Source organism: Protopterus annectens, chromosome 11.part0 (genome assembly GCF_019279795.1).
Source record: "Protopterus annectens isolate FY-2018-M chromosome 11.part0, PAN1.0, whole genome shotgun sequence".
Classification (NCBI taxonomy): Eukaryota; Metazoa; Chordata; order Ceratodontiformes; family Protopteridae; genus Protopterus; species Protopterus annectens.
In genome coordinates, this window is record NC_056745.1 from 1,129,527,729 (window position 1) to 1,129,545,661 (window position 17,933).

At 42.2% G+C, this 17,933-nt stretch overlaps 1 protein-coding gene across 2 annotated transcripts in view; it reads right to left on the reverse strand.

Annotated features, from left to right (window-relative positions):
* MRPS33 (mitochondrial ribosomal protein S33) overlaps window positions 1–271 on the reverse strand; it is a 351,502-nt gene extending 351,231 nt beyond the window's left edge. The window contains exon 1 of one of the 2 annotated variants that reach the window (XM_044088488.1): window positions 145–271. The gene's annotated coding sequence lies outside the window, so the exon portion shown is untranslated. The remainder of the gene's footprint in view (window positions 1–144) is intronic. The other variant, XM_044088487.1, reaches the window with a different exon arrangement.
* Between the last annotated feature and the right edge of the window lie 17,662 nt (window positions 272–17,933).

The following is a 17,933-nucleotide window of genomic DNA, read 5'->3' on the forward strand; positions in this document are numbered from 1 at the left end:
TCACATTGCATATATTAATTACAGTAAAAGACTCATGCTGCATTTTGGAAAGCAGGTGGCAAATACCATAATTTGTACAGATACAAAACAAAGGTACACATATAGCCATTTCGTATAGCAATTACTGTAAGAACACTGACTCACCTTCAGATTGTCAAACGACTGATAACCACATAAACTTATCTTGACATCTAATTAACTGTACCAACCGCAACGCTACCCTACTAAATTGTCCTGACACCCACAGGAAAAGTAACGTACTAAATGGTCCGAACACTAAGCACCAGGATCCTCTAATGTGCAACCTGTAAAACGTGTCGTCTAACTGTAACCGACATGAGAAGTCAACCCTAGACACAGTAGTGAACCCCACCAAGTTCCACCTCTACCTAACCAACATCACAGCCCACAGGCGATAGGCAGCAATTTCATCTCGGCAAGTGTAGGGGGAAGCTGTTGTGCGTTTCACTTTCTGATAAAAGGCAAGAGGGTATAATCTCTGTTATAATCAGCTATTCTGTCAGTTTAATTTCTGCAAGTCTATTGTAGGGTTGCCACCGTTTCAAATGCCCAAAGTGAGACATTTTTGGTACAAACGTCAGACTTTGCAGGGCAAAACATACCCACGGCCAGTACAAAGGACATAACTTCATTTTTTGCCTAAATAAAATATTATTGTAGCATTTTAGTTGCTTATTCTGTTTCTTATAACATTTAGGTGTTTCAGATACAGAATAACTGTTTTGTGCAACTATTACATAAAATATAGGAAATATGTTTGTCCTAAAATCTTAGGACATTTGACATTTTTCGATTTCTTTGCAGGACATAACTGCCCAAAGAGGGACAGGTGGTAACCCTAGTCTTTTGGGTTTCTAATGCCATGACGGAATGGATCACATTCCTAAGTCAGCAGGGTATGATTAAAGTTTGATGTTAGCCAAAAGTGCTCTTCGCAGCGTCAGCAATGTGCCCAGCATCGACTCCTGCAATTCGTACGAAGTTACATGCATAGCTCTCAACATCCATCTAATGTGGGACAAATAGGCAACATCATATGGAACATACTAACAGTTTAAGCTAGGAAGGTCAAAATATGCTGGTTTACTTATAAAAATATCTTTAAATGAATTAATATGATTATTTTCTATTTACCATGGATATAGGTTTAAAAAATTGTAACACTGAATGTGTGAGAGACCCATTCAAAGAGTAACATGAAATGAACTTTTTCTTCTTTCGGGTTTTCCCCGGTTAGGGGTCGCCACAGCGGATCACCTGTCCGCTCATGATTGGCAGTGGAATTTTACGGTGTGGAGATGCCAGCCCTGCACCCAACCTTCCACAAAAGACACACGCACGCACACCTTGGACCAATTTAGATGGTCCTCCCAATCCTCCCACAGCATGTCTTTGGGATATGGGAGGAAACCCACGCGACCACAGGGAGAACATGCAGACTCCCGCACAGAAGGCACCCCAGCCGAGGATCGAACCGAGAGCCTCATGCTGTATGGCGACAACGCTAAATGAGGTACATTCCTCGCAATTAGGAACACTTGAACTGTATGGTTACACGTACAGTACTGATTGTTTTGAAGTATTGGTGATGTCATTTTTAAATACAGTATTACCATAATAGCCCTTACTCGAGTAATACAAGCTTAACCACGCCCCTTTAGATCATTCTCAACCACAGCGTAATGCCCCGCATGCGTAGTCCCGCCCCCTCAGTTACCTACTTCCGTTCCCAGAACGAAAATAGTAATATTGGTGTTTATGGTGATTTTAAAGGTAGTATTTTTGAAGCGCTGCACTTTTTCATTAATAGGTTGGTCTTATTGGGGGGATTATAGGGAAATCGTGGATATGGTGAAAAAGTTTTACTGGGTGCTTTTCTTCGTTGCAGCGATTCAGATGATATATTTGTTACTTGTAGTCAAACTATAACATGAAATTCAACTTTTCTCATGAAAACTCTGCTTTCTTTTTGAAGAATTGTAACTATAGAATAGCGTTGCATTGGTTTAAATTGTCTCTAGGGATTTTATTATAGATATAGATATAGTCATCCTGACAGAAACCTGGCTAAAACCTCACATTACCAGTGAGTAAATAATCCCTACAGGTTACTGCATACTAAGAGTAGACCGGCTAAACAAGAAAGGAGGCGGTGTAGCTATAATATTTAAACAGCATCTAAACATCCAGATTTTAAAATCACAGCTCCACAAATAGGCAACGAAGAAATAATATATACCAACCTCAAAATAAACCAAAACAAAACCATCAACATAATTGGATGCTACTTCCCACCTGCCAAAACATCCCTCCACTAGAAAACCTCCTTAGCTGGTCTGCCCACCATCTCCCCCAAAAAACTATCATTTTAGGTAATTTCAATATTGACTGGCAATCCTGTTCTGGCAACCATCCAACCCATCATGTAAACCTTCATGGCTTCACCCAACTAGTCCAGTTACCAACCAGGATAAATAAAAACTCCAGCAAGCACACTACCCTGGAATGGATACTAGTCAGTAAGAGCCCCCAGTCATATATAACAGGCTACTTATCAGATAGCCTCAGTGATCACTCCCCAACATTCCTACTCAAAAAATACCTGTACCAAGCTAAACCTGTCATCTACTGTCAAATACGTAAAAACTAAACTTTAACCCACTCACATTCATCTCATCCCTCAAAGAATGTAACTGGCATCCTCTAAAGTACCTCAGTCTAGATGACGCAGTTGAGTTTTTTAATACTACCTTCCTGAGCATCCTTAATTACCATGCCCCCATAAGATTTTCCAGAACCAAAGCACAATCCTCCCCATGGCTACAGAAAACCACTAAGTCAGAAATGAAAAACAGGGATAAAGCATGGGAGCACTGGCGCAAAACCAAAACCCCCTCAACTAGACATAAATTCCTAGAACTACGCAATAGAGTCAAAAAGCTAATAAAATAGGACAAATTCCAATACTATCAGTCTGCTCTAGACTCCTCACAACACAGCCCCAAATAATTCTGGTCCTCCATAAACTCCATCCTCCACCCAGGCAAAGTCAGTACCCCTCCTCCTAACATCCCTCACTCCTCAGAAAATATTGCTACCTCATTCAACACACACTTCACCCAAACCATACTATTATTAGCTAAACAACACAACCCCCCTTCTCTCCAACCCACACCTTCAACTAGTAATCTCCCCACTGCCTTCTCTTTTTCTCCTGTACCTACCTCCAACATAAAAAAAACTCTTAACTAAACTTAAACCCACCAAATTAGCAGCAGACAACCTCCCAAGTGAATACCTACAAATCACAGCTGATGCTTTGGCCTACCCAGTATCCATCTTGATTAACCGATCTCTGTCAGAAAGTTACGTTCCCACACTATGGAAAATATCACATATAATTCCCCTCCACAAAGGCGGACCCTCCACAGAACTAACCTATTACCGCCCCATAGCTATTCTCTCTCCACTCTCCAAAATACTAGAGAGATGCATACACTCTCAGGTCTCAGACTACGTCTTTACTAACAACCTCCTTTCCAGTACTCTGCATGGTTTCCGACCAAACCATAGCACCACCACTGCCTTACTCTCCTTTACTAACACTATCCTTCAGCATAAAAACAGTGGCTATCTCTCCTCTGCTACTTTCCTAGACCTATCTAAAGCATTTGACATGGTCCCACACAAACAACTTATCTCTGTCCTCAATAACCTATCCTTCTCTCAATCAGTCACCAACTGGTTTCAGAGTTACCTGTCTGACCGCCAACAATCCATTGTATGGCAGAATGACATATCTCCCCAACTACCTGTCTCCATAGGGGTTCCCCAAGGATCCATCCTTGGACCCCTTCTCTTCTCTGTTTACACCAATAATCTAGCCTCTGCCACCAAACATGGCACACTCATAGGTTCATAGGTTCATAGGTTCATACTAGGCTATCTGCCCTAGGGCATTTATAAGCCTAGCCAGAGTTGTGTGGCTTTCACCACCCCTTAGGTTGAAGAATACTATACCCATTAGTTTGCCGTGCCTCTGTCCAACAGTGATACAGAGATGATCCCCGGAGTAAACCTACGATCTCCCATCCACTGGTCAAGATTCCTCTTGAACAGAGCCAGCAAGGTGCTCTGTCTCACATGGACCGGGATTCTGTTCCACAGCATAGGGAGTCTCTGGGTGATGAATCTGTCCCTCCAGCACGTCCTATTTATATCTGTGTTGAGGTTTAAGTCTCTTGCTCTTGTGGCTCTGGTGGATTTGGATTTTTTGAGGTGGAGCATGTCCATTAATTCCGGGTTGGACATGGCCTTGTATGTCAGGCACAGGTCACCTCTGAGCAAACGGTATGTGACTGAATAGAGCTGGAGTTTCTTCAGTCGGGCAGCATATGGCATATTTTTGAGCCCCTTTATCCTTTTGGTGAGGAACTTTTGGGGTCTTTCCAATTGCTGCAGGTGTCGGGTAAGATACATTCCGAATGGGGCATTGTACTCAATCATTGGTCTGATAAGTGAAGAGTACAGGGAAACAATGACCTCCCTTGATCTGGATGTGAATCCCTTCATGATCAGGTGGGAAATGTAGAAGGTCTTTCTAACCACTTTAGCAATGTGAGTGTCAAAAGAAAGGTTACTGTCAACTTGGGTCCCCAGGTCCTTGATAACCTCTTCTGTGCTTAATGGATTGCCACCTATGTGGTAACTTGGGGTTACCTTGTTTTTACTAAAGGGTATGACTATACATTTTTTTGGCGTTTAGCTTAAGGCCATGGCTCTGGCACCAGTTATCCGTTTCTATGAGACCTCTCTGAAGGATATCTGTGTCTGATGGATTTTCAACTATGGCACCCAGTTTGCAGTCATCTGCAAACTTTGTCAGCCACAATCCTCCTGTGTTTGCCTGCACTTCTGAAAAGTAGATGCTGAACAAGAGGGGGCCCAGGACTGAGCCCTGTGGGACACCGCTTGTGACCGGCTTGGAGTCTGACATGGCACCAGCAACTCTAACCCTGTGGGTTCTGTCCTTGAGCCAGTTTGCAACCCATCTTGTGACATATGGGTTTACATTTAAGCTGGTGAGCTTTTCTATGATACCCGAGTGGGGTATTGTGTCGAAAGCTTTGCAAGGTCAAGGTAGGCTGTGTGAACTGCCTTACCCTCATCAATGGCCTTGGTGACTGTTTCAAAAAGTCGACCAAGTTCAAGAGGCATGATCTGCCCTTGACAAAGCCGAATTGGGTAGGATCCAATGTCTGTAGGTCCCCTATGTCTTTATTTATGAGTTCCATTATGATCCTCTCCATAGCTTTGCAGACCAGGCTTGTTAAGCTTATGGGGCGGTAATTACCAGGGTCCGTAGAAGCACCGCCTTTGTGGAGTGGGACCACAGTTGCCGTACACCACTCTTTGGGTACGTATCCTGTGGTAAGGCTAAGATTAAACAGCAGCCTTATGTGTGGGTTTAGTTCCTCATTGAGTTCGTGTAGCACACAGCCGGGGACACCACCCTGTCCCATTGATGCTGTGTTTTTAGCTTTAGAGAGAGCAGCTCTCACCTGGGCATTTGAAATGATTGGGAGGCTACACTCTGCTGGGATAGATATTTCTCCTTTTGGGGGGGAGGGAGGGGAGAAATTTTCACTGAACCTGTCTGCCAGTATGTTTGCAATGTCTGTGGGTTCAGTGATTTTTGTATCATTTTGGACTAATTCTGAGCATATCTGGGAGTTTCCACCCAGATTTCTAACATAGCTAAAGAAGGCCTTATGATTGTCTTTTGAGTCCTTGGCGATTTTTCTCTCAAAGTTGGCCTTGGATGATTTTATGAGTGATAGTAGTTTTTTACTAGTATTGATCAGAGATGTCTTCCCTTTTAGGGATTTTGCTCTATCTTGTAGTAGCTTTCTCCTCTTGTTGTAAAGTTTGTTTATGGCTGGGGTCCACCAAATCAGGTGCTTGCCTTTGGTGGAAAGGGTCTTGATTTTATTTGGGATTGCTTGATCCATGCAATCCTGGAGGTGCTTGTAGAAAGCATTTGTAAGGGATTCAGCAGCGTGGGTTGTGGTTTCCAATGGCTCAGGGGCCTTGAAGGATACCACACCAGTCTTAAGAAGTGTGAAGTTGGCTTTTGAGAAGTTCTTCACTGTGGTCTTTTTTGTTGGGGGTGGGGGCGGGATGTGGATCTCCAGTGAGATTAGTTTATGGTCTGATCTCACCAATGAGGGATATACTTCTGGTGTGGAGCATTTTGTCCCCATGTTTGTGATGATCATGTCTAGTATATTTTCACCTCTTGTGGGAGTGGTGACAAGTTGTTCCATAGCATTTGAGTTTATGAACTCCAGGAACCTTTGGGCTAGGGTATTGGGGCTTGAGTAATGTTCCCAGTCTATGTTTGGGTAGTTGAAGTCACCCAATATGATGGTGTTTGGAGAGACATTTATACTCTCCAGTGTCTTCAGGAAGGCTGTGTGGGGTTCCTGAGTTTGAGAGGGTGGCCTGTAACATGCTACAAACTGTAGAGCAGTTTTGCCTATGGTTAATTGCACCTGAATGGTCTCTGATGCTTCGTGAGTTGCCACCAGCCTGGAGGTGTGGGTATCCTTGATGAATATGGATACACCCCCTCCTTTTGTGGTACGGTCTGGGTTTTGGGGCCGGAATGCATGATATGAGGCAAAACAATACGCAGATGACTCAACCATCATCTGCTCAGCCCAGTCCCTACCCAAACTGCAAAAAGTCACACAGGAAGCCTTTTCCTCTGTTGCATCTTGGTTATCCGATGCCCAATTAATACTCAGCCCAAACAAAACTAAACTACTCATCTTCCAACCCACCAAACATACTCAAAACAACTCTCACTTTAACATCACAGCAAAAGACAACACCACTATTTACCCAACTGAACACATCAAATCGCTAGAAGTGGAAATAGACAATAAACTAAAATTTGACATTCACATGTCCATGACTATAAAAAAAGTCCACAAAAAACTAGGAGCGTTATACAGAAATAAGCAATTTCTCACCAAAGCAGCAAAGATTTCAATAGCAAATTCCCACCTTATCTCCATCCTACTTTATGCCTCTCAAATATATACCAACCTAAGGCAATGCGATCTAAACAAGCTAAAGACCTGCTACAACAAAATCACCAAATTCGCCACAGGGGCATCCTACTGTAGTCACCACTGTCTCTCACTTGCTGAACTGGGCTGGCTTTTATTCCCTCACCTCCTTCAGTGGTATCAACTCTCACTCGCCCACAAACTAGTAAACCATCCACTAAATGTCCCATCCCTCCAGAATCTACTCCAACCTTATCGCACCACCAGACCACTAAGATCCAGCAACAAAAATCACTTGCAGATCACTAAAGCCAATAACAATGCTGGTGAAGCACTATTCTCTTGCACCATAGCCAAATTATGGAACTCCCTTCCACCCACAATTACCCCCATACCATCATGCACTCACTTCAAAACTTTACTAAAAGTGCACCTAAAAACATGCTGGCTATGCCCTTGCAACTCCCACTCTAATATCACCCACCTCATCCAACCACTACCTTTCTTTCCACTCCACTAACTACCTTGATTATAGCAAGCTCAGTTGCTCATAAGCCTAGTACTTATTATACAGCAGGAACTTCTCATTGTAACATTTGTTAATGTCTGTTATGTACTTCACAAATAAAGATTCTAGTTGTCTATTGATGTACTATGTTCTTCATCTGTAAATATGTTGTAAGTAATTGCTATGTTAAATTGTTAATCGCTATGTAATCCAATGTAACTACTGTCTGTTTATTTTAACGGTGGAGCTTTTCTCCCTGGGCCTCCGCTGAAAATGGAGCTACATCTAGTCGGACACTCCCGGTCAACAAATGAAAATAAATAAAAATAAATAAATAAATAAATTATTGACGAGTGCTCGCTATTCTGCACCTTTGTAGTGCATACCTCTCAAGATTTTAGCTCCAGAATCAGAAACAAATACAGAAATTATTAGGTTCACCATTCAAAAATATGAATACTATTAACTACAGATGTTGACAGAACAGGTAAATGTGAATTATCCTGCATCTTCTGAAGCAAAAGAAGTGTGTTAGTTATTAAGCGTAATCCATCAGTTGAGAGGCATACTCGAGTTGGCCTCATGAATTTTGATTGTACTTATTTTACTGCCTGCACTTTAATAGTCATTTTTGTGTTTAAATTACCTGTTTAACTGTTGTAGGCTACACACTTAAGTGTGATAGCCATTTCTTTGCATTTAAAGTGCTTTTTTTTTTTTTTTTGATTGTATCTGCTTTATTTTCTGAAAAAACAAAAGAATATATACTTGTTTTCCCGCCTTTGTAAGCTAGTATAGCCCAGTTTTCAGGTTAGTGCTGAATTCAGGGCTGTGTTAAAAGTTTCTGTGTTTGTCCATACCTTACTTGGATAGAAGGAAGTTTCTCTTTTCACTGTGAGAGAGGGAGGGAGCTTTGAGCAGCCTGTCTGTCCCTGGAGGAGTGGTTTCAGCCGAGAAATTAGTAGTTTATTGGCTATTTTGGGCTAATTTCTATCTCTTTCATTTCCCTGCTATAAAACCTGCATTTCCATGGTTTTGCGCCCCGGGCAGTGCCGGTTAGCTAGGGTATAATTATTCCCAGCTCCACAAAGTCTACTCTTCAATTTTGGAACTAGATAAACTTTCAACTTAAGCACTCAAACCATTCACTTCTCATACCGGCACTTGCTCAAAACTCATAGCAAGCACTAATAAACCTTAGCACTAGCCCCCCCCCCCATACTGTAGAGAAGGATAAGGTTCTCATTTCGACCTTACCAGCCAATCAGTAAAACAGTTCACTATACCTATCCAGGCATGTCCAAAGGGCAGTTTCAGGTGTACTCTCTGGTTCAACTGGTGAATCTGGGCATTTTGAGGCAATGTTACAATTGCCTCATGTACACAGACAACCCCCTCCTCCTTCCACCAAACACTAATACATGCGAGAGATGCAATTATACAGCCAAACTGCAGGCTAAGCTCTCTCAACCCAAGACCAGGCAGTCAAGAGGAGAAGGGAATTACTTGCATCACACCACCAGTCTCACATAGACCTATGAAACCAGCACTGGCAAAAAACACACATAAATACACGAAAACATACTCGGAGGCTCTCAATAAAAATTTGCAGGAGAAACAGAGACCTCCAAAGCAGACATCCAAGCAACCCCCACCCCCCCAACACAAACCATGATACACATACTTCACAAAATCAGTGTGCCACACAATCGCAGCCCTTAAGGCAAAATAACATACCCAACACACTAATAATAGGTGACTCTATAGTCAGGCACACTGACGTCACACTCACTAGGTTGAACAAGGAGAAAGTTACTGTTAGCTGCCTGTCGGGTGCCAGGATCCGCCACATAACACAAGCACTCAGGTCACTCCAGAGCAAGTACAAATATGATTCTGTTATTGTCCATGTTGGTGTGAATGACCTGAGCCATACCTTCCTGGACTACATGAAAAGAGATATGGAGGAGCTCTCTGATCACGTAGCCCAGACTGGTATGACCCTGAGTAGCATCCTGCTCTCACCAAGAATGATACCACGGTATAGAGAAAAAATGATCAATTTCAACAATCGGCTAAGCGTCTGGTGTCATTCACTGGGGATCCAGTGTCTGTCAGCCTGGGATGACATGCTCGACAAGCCACGCTGCTTCGCTAGAGATAGCTTGCACCTGTCACCTTTAGGCTTTTGAATACTGGCCAAGGCTCTTGCCACCCCCATAGTGCCTTTTTAAGGCAAGGCTCAAAAGACAAACCCACCACCTAAATAGTACAAGTAACAAAAAACTGAGGGTAATGCTACTCTATGCCAGAAGTCTAAACCTCCAAATGCACGCACTCGAGGCACTCCTCAGTATGGAGAAAATCGATATGTGTGCAGTAACAGAAACCTGGTTTAAGGCTCCGGAGAGCACCCCAGCACTACCAGGCTACAATTCATACCATACATTTCGGCCACAAAACCCAGACTGAAATACAAAAGGCGAGGGAGTATCCATATTCATCAAGGATACCAACACCTCCAGGTTAGTGGCACAGCACGATGCTTCAGAGATCATCCTCATGCAACTAACAATGGGCAAAACTGCTATTCAAATTTTAGCTTGCTACAGATCACCCACCATGTCCCAGGACCCCCCACTCTGCATTCCTGGAAACACTGGGAAACATAAAGGTCCTACCAAACACCCTGAAATTGGGTGATTTCAATTACCCAAACACTAACTGGGAGAACTACTCAAGTACAAACTCCCTTGCCCAACATTTCCTAGAATTTATAAACTCAAATGCCCTGGATCAACTGGTCAACGCACCCACCAGAGGTGACCACATATTGGACCTGGTCATCACCAACATGGGCGACCAGTGTTCCACACCGGACGTCAACCCTTCGCTGGTTAGATCTGACCATAAATGAATTACCCTGGATATCCACATTCCGCCACCATCCCCGGTCAAAGAAACCACCATGAAAAACTTTTCAAAAGCAAACTTCACGTTATTTAAGACCGAGGTGGGAAGTTTCAAAGCCCCCATGCTAAAGGATAACGCTGTCCAAGCTGCAAAATCCTTTACTAATGCACTCTATGGGCACCTACAATAATGCATGGATCGTGCTATCTCAAACAAAACCAGGACTCACTCCTCCAAGAAAAGGAAACCAGTCTGGTGGACTCCTGCCATAAACAAGCTATACAATAGAAGGAGGAAACTAGTACAGAAAAGAGTAAAATCCCAAGAAGGGAAGACATCCCTGATCAGTCTCAGCAAGAAACTATGCTCTCTCATAAAATCATCCAAGGCGAGCTTCGAAAGAAAAATTGCCATGGACTCGAAAGATAACCACAAGGCATTCTTTAGCTATGTCAAGAATCTAAGTGGCAATTCTCAGATCTGCTTGGAATTAATGCAGAATGGCACAAAATACACTGAACCGACCGATATAGCCAACATCCTAGCAGACAGGGTCAGTGCAAACTTCACCCCCAAAAGGGCCCATAACTATACCAGAAGAATGTAGTACCCCTGAAATCACAGACACTCAGGTTAAAATAGCCCTCTCCAAAGCCAAAAACACAGCATCAATGGGACCGGATGGTGTCCCAGGCTGCATCCTACACAAGCTCAAAGATGAACTAACCCCTCACCTAAACACACTGTTTAAACTCAGCCTCTCCACAGGCTACGTGCCCACAGAGTGGCGGACAGCAATGGTTATTCCACTCCAACAAAGGTGGAGCCACAACGGACCCCAGGAACTATTGCCTTATAAGCCTGACTAGCTTGGTCTGCAAAGCTATGGAGTGCATCATCATGGATCTCATTAACAGAGACATTGGAAATCTCCAAACACTGGACCCTACCCAGTTCAGCTTTAAGGGCAGATCATGCCTCCTAAACTTGGACTCCTTTGAGACAGTTACCGAGGCTATAGACGAGGGAAAGGTGGTCCACACAGCCTACCTAGACCTTGCAAAGGCCTTTGACACCATTCCACACTCAGGTATTATAGACAAGCTAACCAGCCTGAACATAACCCCCTACGTCATGAGATGGGTTGCCAACTGGCTCACGGGCAGAACCCACATGGTAAGAGTTGCGGGAGCTAGGTCTGACTCTAAACCAGTTACAAGTGGTGCTCCCCAGGGCTCCGTCCTAGGACCCCTCCTGTTCAGCATATACTTCTCAGAGGTACAGGCAAGCACAGGACAACTATGACTAACAAAGTTTGCAGATGACTGCAAACTAGGGGTTATAATTGACTCTCCGGCTGACACAGACATCCTCCAAAAGGGTCTCACTGAGACAGAAACCTGGTATCAAAACCATGGCCTCAAGCTAAATGCCAAAAAGTGCATAGTCATCCCCTTTGGAAAAAACAAAGTACCCACAAACTACCACATAGGTGGTAGCCCACTAAATACTGAAGACGTAATAAGGGATCTGGGGACCCAAGTAGATAGTAACCTCTCCTCTGATAATCACATTACTAAAGTGGTTAGAAAATCCTTCTATGTGGCCCACCTAATCACAGAAGCGTTTGCATCCAGATCAAAAAAGGTCATTGGGCCCCTCTATGCATCACTCATCAGACTCATCACAGAGTACAATGCCCCATTTGGGATGTACCTTACAAGACACCTGCAACAACTGGAAAGACCACAGAAGTACCTCACCAAGAGGATCACTGGCCTCAAACAGATGCCCTATGCAGCTTGACTGAAGAAACTCCAGCTGTACTCGGTTGCATACCGCCTACTCAGAGGTGATATCTGCCTGACATACAAGGCCATGTCCAACCCAGAATTGATGGACATGCTTCACCTAAAGAAAACCATATCCCCTTGAGCCACATGCTCCAGGGATCTAAACCTCACCACAACAATAAATAGGATGTGCTGGAGGGATAGATTCCTGTCCCAGAGACTTCCCATGCTCTGGAACAAGATTCCAGTCTACATTAGGCAGAGCTCCTCGCTAACCCTCTTCAAGAGAAACCTTGACAAGTGGATGGGAAACAAAAGGTTTACCCCAGGGATCACTTCAATGGCTCTGCTGGACAGAGGCACAGGCAACTAATCTAAGGGGACAGCGAAAGCCAACACATTCTGGCTAGGCTTATAAATGCCTTCAGGCAGAGAGCCTAGTACCTACTTATGAACCTATAGTGCTAATAGCCGAAAGAAGGAAGGTTCAAACCTGTTAGACAATGCTTCAAAACTGCTGAAGTTTTGAGACTGTACTGCAGTTACTTAAAACATTCATATAGTACTTCAGTCAATGGTTTACTTATGTTGGAATCTGACAGCAGCATGTCTGGATGAAGTAAATTACTATGTAAAATGTAGCAGTCATACAGTCGTAAGGGGGCTACAAACCACCTTTAATACTCTTACTTTTGCATTGTGGTTGTTGATTGCTTAAGATTCAAATAAGTGCATTTTTAATTACATCAGCTTATTAACTTTGGCAGTGTTAAAATAGGCAAAATAGTTATTGGGGCAACAGGTCTATTGTTAGCACATTGTCATGTCTAAAATTCTTTAGCAAAGAAGGCAAAGCCCTAACTAATAGGGGGACAAATTTTAAATGTTGCCCTTGAAACCATAGGAAGTTGTTAGCATACATTTTCTGAAGGAATGAAGGATATAAAGTTTGAAACAAATGTATGTCATTATTTAGTGACATCAGTCCCCTGTATTTTCTCATAAAAATACACCCTTTATGTGGAGTAGAGAAACATGAGGTAAACGTTTGGACTTTCTGCGAAAAATTAGACAGTTGGGATGTATGGCTGTTGCGTTACAATCACGAACATTATGAAGGATTAAATCAGGGAAGCTGTGCACGTCTGTATCAATTAGGGCGGCACAGTGGTGCAGCGGTTAACGTTGTCGCCTCACAGCAAGAGGTTCTCCGGTTCGATTCTCGGCTGGCGTGCCTTCTGTGTGGAGTTTGCATGTTCTCCCTGTGTTCGCGTGGGTTTCCTCCGGGTACTCTGGTTTCCTCCCACATTCCAAAGACATGCATCTGGAGCATTTCTCCCCGGGCCTCCGCTGAAAACAGGCTCTGTGGAACCTAGTCGGACATTCCCAGTCAACAAATGTTAAATAAAAAAATAAAAATAAAAAATAAAATAAAATTAGGCACTGTGACAAGTATGGGTGATCTGGAGAGCATGCCGGTTGTTTGACTTGGTAGTGCAACATACAACGTATTTCCACAATGTTAAGAGGTACTGATTGAATCTGTGGCTCAGGTTGTAATGTATCAAGCGCTGCCTTTGAATTGATTTTAGTCCTAGGCCTGGGGAAAATCTCGGCCTGTCTGGTACAAGGTTAGATGTTAGTGTCCCATAGACATGCTATAAGATGGTTTATGGCTATATAATGGTTTCTGATTCTCAATAGCTTCAGACTTCTTTTTGAAGAGTTACTTAATGTTGCTAGGTCTTGTAGGTTTCTTTATGTAGGCTATGCGCTGCCTTCCGCCAACACAAATCTACTTTTGTGGATTGTTAAAGTTTCGGCATCTAATGCATGCATGGAGTGAGACTTTGCCACATCATCCCTGTTGACGCCCACTGTGTTACGTATTTTTAGTGTCATTATGCTGCTGAGGTGAGGCTGTACCAGGAAAAGGGTCTTTGAAAGGGTTTTGGAAGTAAGACTAGTAGCCGAGAAACATTTACACGGTAACTATTCTACCTTGTCTAGTAGTTTTTTGCTTTCTTTGCAATAACAGTCTGCAAGGAAAGTATAACTTTTGGTATATACATCAGCGGCAGCAGTGTGATCATTTCAACAGCATGCTAACATTCCAACTGCTCATTAGACCTGTTGCCCCGATAACGGAAAAGTACCAAATTCTGTGCTGTGCTTAGTCATGGAGTTGAAACCATGCCCCAACATGCACGAATATCTTGGTGTGGTGGTACTTTGAGATATCTCCAAAATCACTGAGTATTAAAGTCAGTGTAAGACATCAGACATTAGAATTTCATATTAATCGTTCAGAAAATGCTCACTGATACAAAAAAATCAAACTTGTTCAAAAAAGTGTACACTAATGTAAAAACTGTTGCTCTGCTATCGTTTTAAGTGAAGTAGAGTAATATTCTAAATTGTCCCTGATGTACCCCTTATCTGTACCGGACTTTGCTCATATTTTTAACCTGTCTTTCATAAAACTTTTAATTTTCTAGTAAGTCACTGAGGACTGCAAATCAGTGAGTCCCCCTCACAGACTATGTAGAAGTTTACCAGTTATGTTGTTTATTAAAAAAAATAAATGCTGTGATAAATGATTAAGTGAGGTTCAAATCTAGCAGTTGATCATTGTTCTGCCACAACTGTGAATGAAGCTGTAAGACTGAGGCCCCAGACTAGGCTCAAAATACAAAAAGCTACATTTACATGTATTTTTTCTGATTATTGAAATAATAGTGCTATATAATGTATAAACAATGCTAAAATCTTGTAGTAACACACAATCTTCCCACAATTGTAAATCAAACTATAAGACTAAGGTCCCGGAACAAACTAAAAAATGCAAACAGATACTTTTTTACTTTACTTTTTGTCCATGGACAAAAAGCAATCACCACATGGGTGGGTTGCTTGCTATAAGTGTAACTTTAAGATATTTAAGCAGAATTTAAATAAAAGCTTTTTTCGTCCCTTTTGATTAAAAGCTTGTGTCTCACACTTTGGGCTTTCCACCTCTCAAGATTCTTGAACAAAAGACCGTGGGTGGATGCAGCTGTGTGCTAAATAATAGCAAACTTGCTAAAAAGAGACCCAGTGAAATAAAACCAATACTGGAACTCAATCCTGTGGCAAGAATTTAAGAAACTTTTAGCCCAATGTCTTAGAAGGAGCTGGGGCAGACTGAAAGGACAATGAGAAAAAATAACAGCAAAGTAAATAGGCACTGGAATGCAACTCTAAGCATGTATAAAAAGATATAAAAGGCACTGAAGCCCAAATACTGGAGTGGAATTCACCATTGTGTGATGCCATAGACTAAAGCACCAGGCTGTGCAGAAATTTACAAGTAATGCTATTTACTGAAAAAAAAATGCCATAGAAAATGACTAAATGAGGCTCAAATCTGGCAGTAAGTCACAGTTCTCCCATAACCGTGAGTGAACCTACAAGACTGAGGGCCCAGACTGGGTTCAAAATACAAAAAGCTACCTTTTACATGTAATACTACTGGAAATATAGGGCAGCCGCGGTGGTGCAGCTGTTAGCATTGCCGCCTCACAGCAAGAGGTTCTCTGGTTCGATCCTCGGCTGGGGTGTCCTCTGTGTAGAGTCTGCATGTCCTCCCTGCGGTCACATGGGTTTCCTTTGGGTGCTCTGGCTTCCTCCCACATCCCAAAGACATGCTGTAGGTGGATTGGACACACTAAATTGGCCCTAGGTGTGAGTGCATGCATGTGTGTGCCTTCTGTGGAAGGTTGGGCGCTGGGCTGGCAACTCAACATTGTAAAACTCCACTGCCAATCATGAGCAGACAGGTAATCCGCTGTGGTGACCCCTAACTGGGAAAAGCTGAAAGAAGAAGAAGACTACTTCTGGAAACAGAAGTGCAGTATAATCTATAAACACTGCTAAAATCTTGCAGTAATAACACAATATTTCCACAATGGCAAATTGAAACTACAAAACCAAGGTCTCAAAACAAACAAACAAAAACAAAAAACAAAAGAAATAAATGCAAACAGATACCTTTTTTATTTATTTTTTTGCTAAAATGTGGACAGAAAGCAGAGCAGTATTGCCACACAGGTCACTAAGTGCACCTTTAAATGTTTAAGCAAAAATTAAATAAAAGCCTTTTTTCTTCCCTTTTGATGCAAAGCTTGCATCTGACACTTTGGGCTTTCCACACCTCTCAGAATCTTGAACAAAAGGAATATGCAAGTTAGCATATTTCAGATCCAGGGACATTGGAAAAGCCTGGGGGAACAACAGAGGAAGCATTGTCTAGAGACAACATCCTGAAAGAGGGAACTTTTAGAAAGGTGTTGAAAAAAGAGAGATCTGGAATGGGCCTCCAAGATCCTTCCTTCTTGGGTACCAGCAACAGCCTAGAGTAAAAAACCCTTGAACTACTGGGAAGGGGGAACAGGTTGGATGGTTTCCCTGAACCGAAAGATCCTGAAGGACCACAGGGAAAAGAAGCAGCTAACATGGAGCAGGAGGTTGAGGAAGGCCTGAGAAAGGAGGAAGAGACTTCCAAACCATAATGTAACCCTTTTCGGTAATGGAAAGCACCTAAGATTCTTTGGTAATCCATTTCAAGATGGGAAAAGATATTTAACTTGAGAGACAGAGGAATCTGGACAAGGGGTAGAACAGGTTGAATGTCAAATAGAAACCAATTTGTAAGCAAGAATGGATTTTTGATATTTAGTACCCTGAGAAAGGCTTGTAAGGAAAAAAAAACTCTCTTGGAAGCCCTTGTACCTCTAGAAGGCTGGCTGTCTAGGTTGTCTATGGACAAAGGCTGGTTTAGATGGACAATTTGTCTGAAATTTTGTAACAGGAGAAATAAAGATTTGCCTTTGTCTTGTAGGGTCTTGAAAGCTCAGCAGCTACAGTGCCAAATAAATTCTGATTGTCCAAAGGAGAATCTAGTAATTTAGCCTCAATGTCCTCAAGGAGAGCGCAAAGCTATAACCTCCTTATCACAGATCCAGTTACAGCAGCAGCATCACATCTGCATTTAATGGAATGATGGACCATCTGAAAAGCAAAACTCAAAAGGGAAAGGGCAGAAGTCTTTGCCTTGGAGTCAGGCATATCAGTCATAATATTTTCTGGCTTGTAAAGAAGAGTCAGTACATATTTTCTCATATGGGTCTGGTAGTTAATAGCCCTAAAAGCTAAGATGGCAGAAGTGTACACTTTTTTTCTCATATCTCTCCATAGCATGACTGTCCTTATCAGAAGGTAAAAACTTACAGGAGGATGGTACCTTATAAATACGCAAACGAACTCCTCCAAAAAAACCAGTTCGTATAGAGTGGCAAAACGAAGTAAAAATACAAAAGTAGATAGCACCAATAATATAAATCCAATCAAAATAGCGTACAAAACACTTTAATACACGCTTTCATCATACGACTTCATCAGAAAATACCCAATACACATTTCAACCTGTTTAAATACACAATCAATTATCACATAATTAAATAACATAATTAAACAATTAATTAATAATCAACTATGTTAAAAAATACTTAAAAAATCACTAAAATAGTGCTTAATTGTTAAATAAATGTAGTATATTATACTCCTTATTTATACCTAATTTTC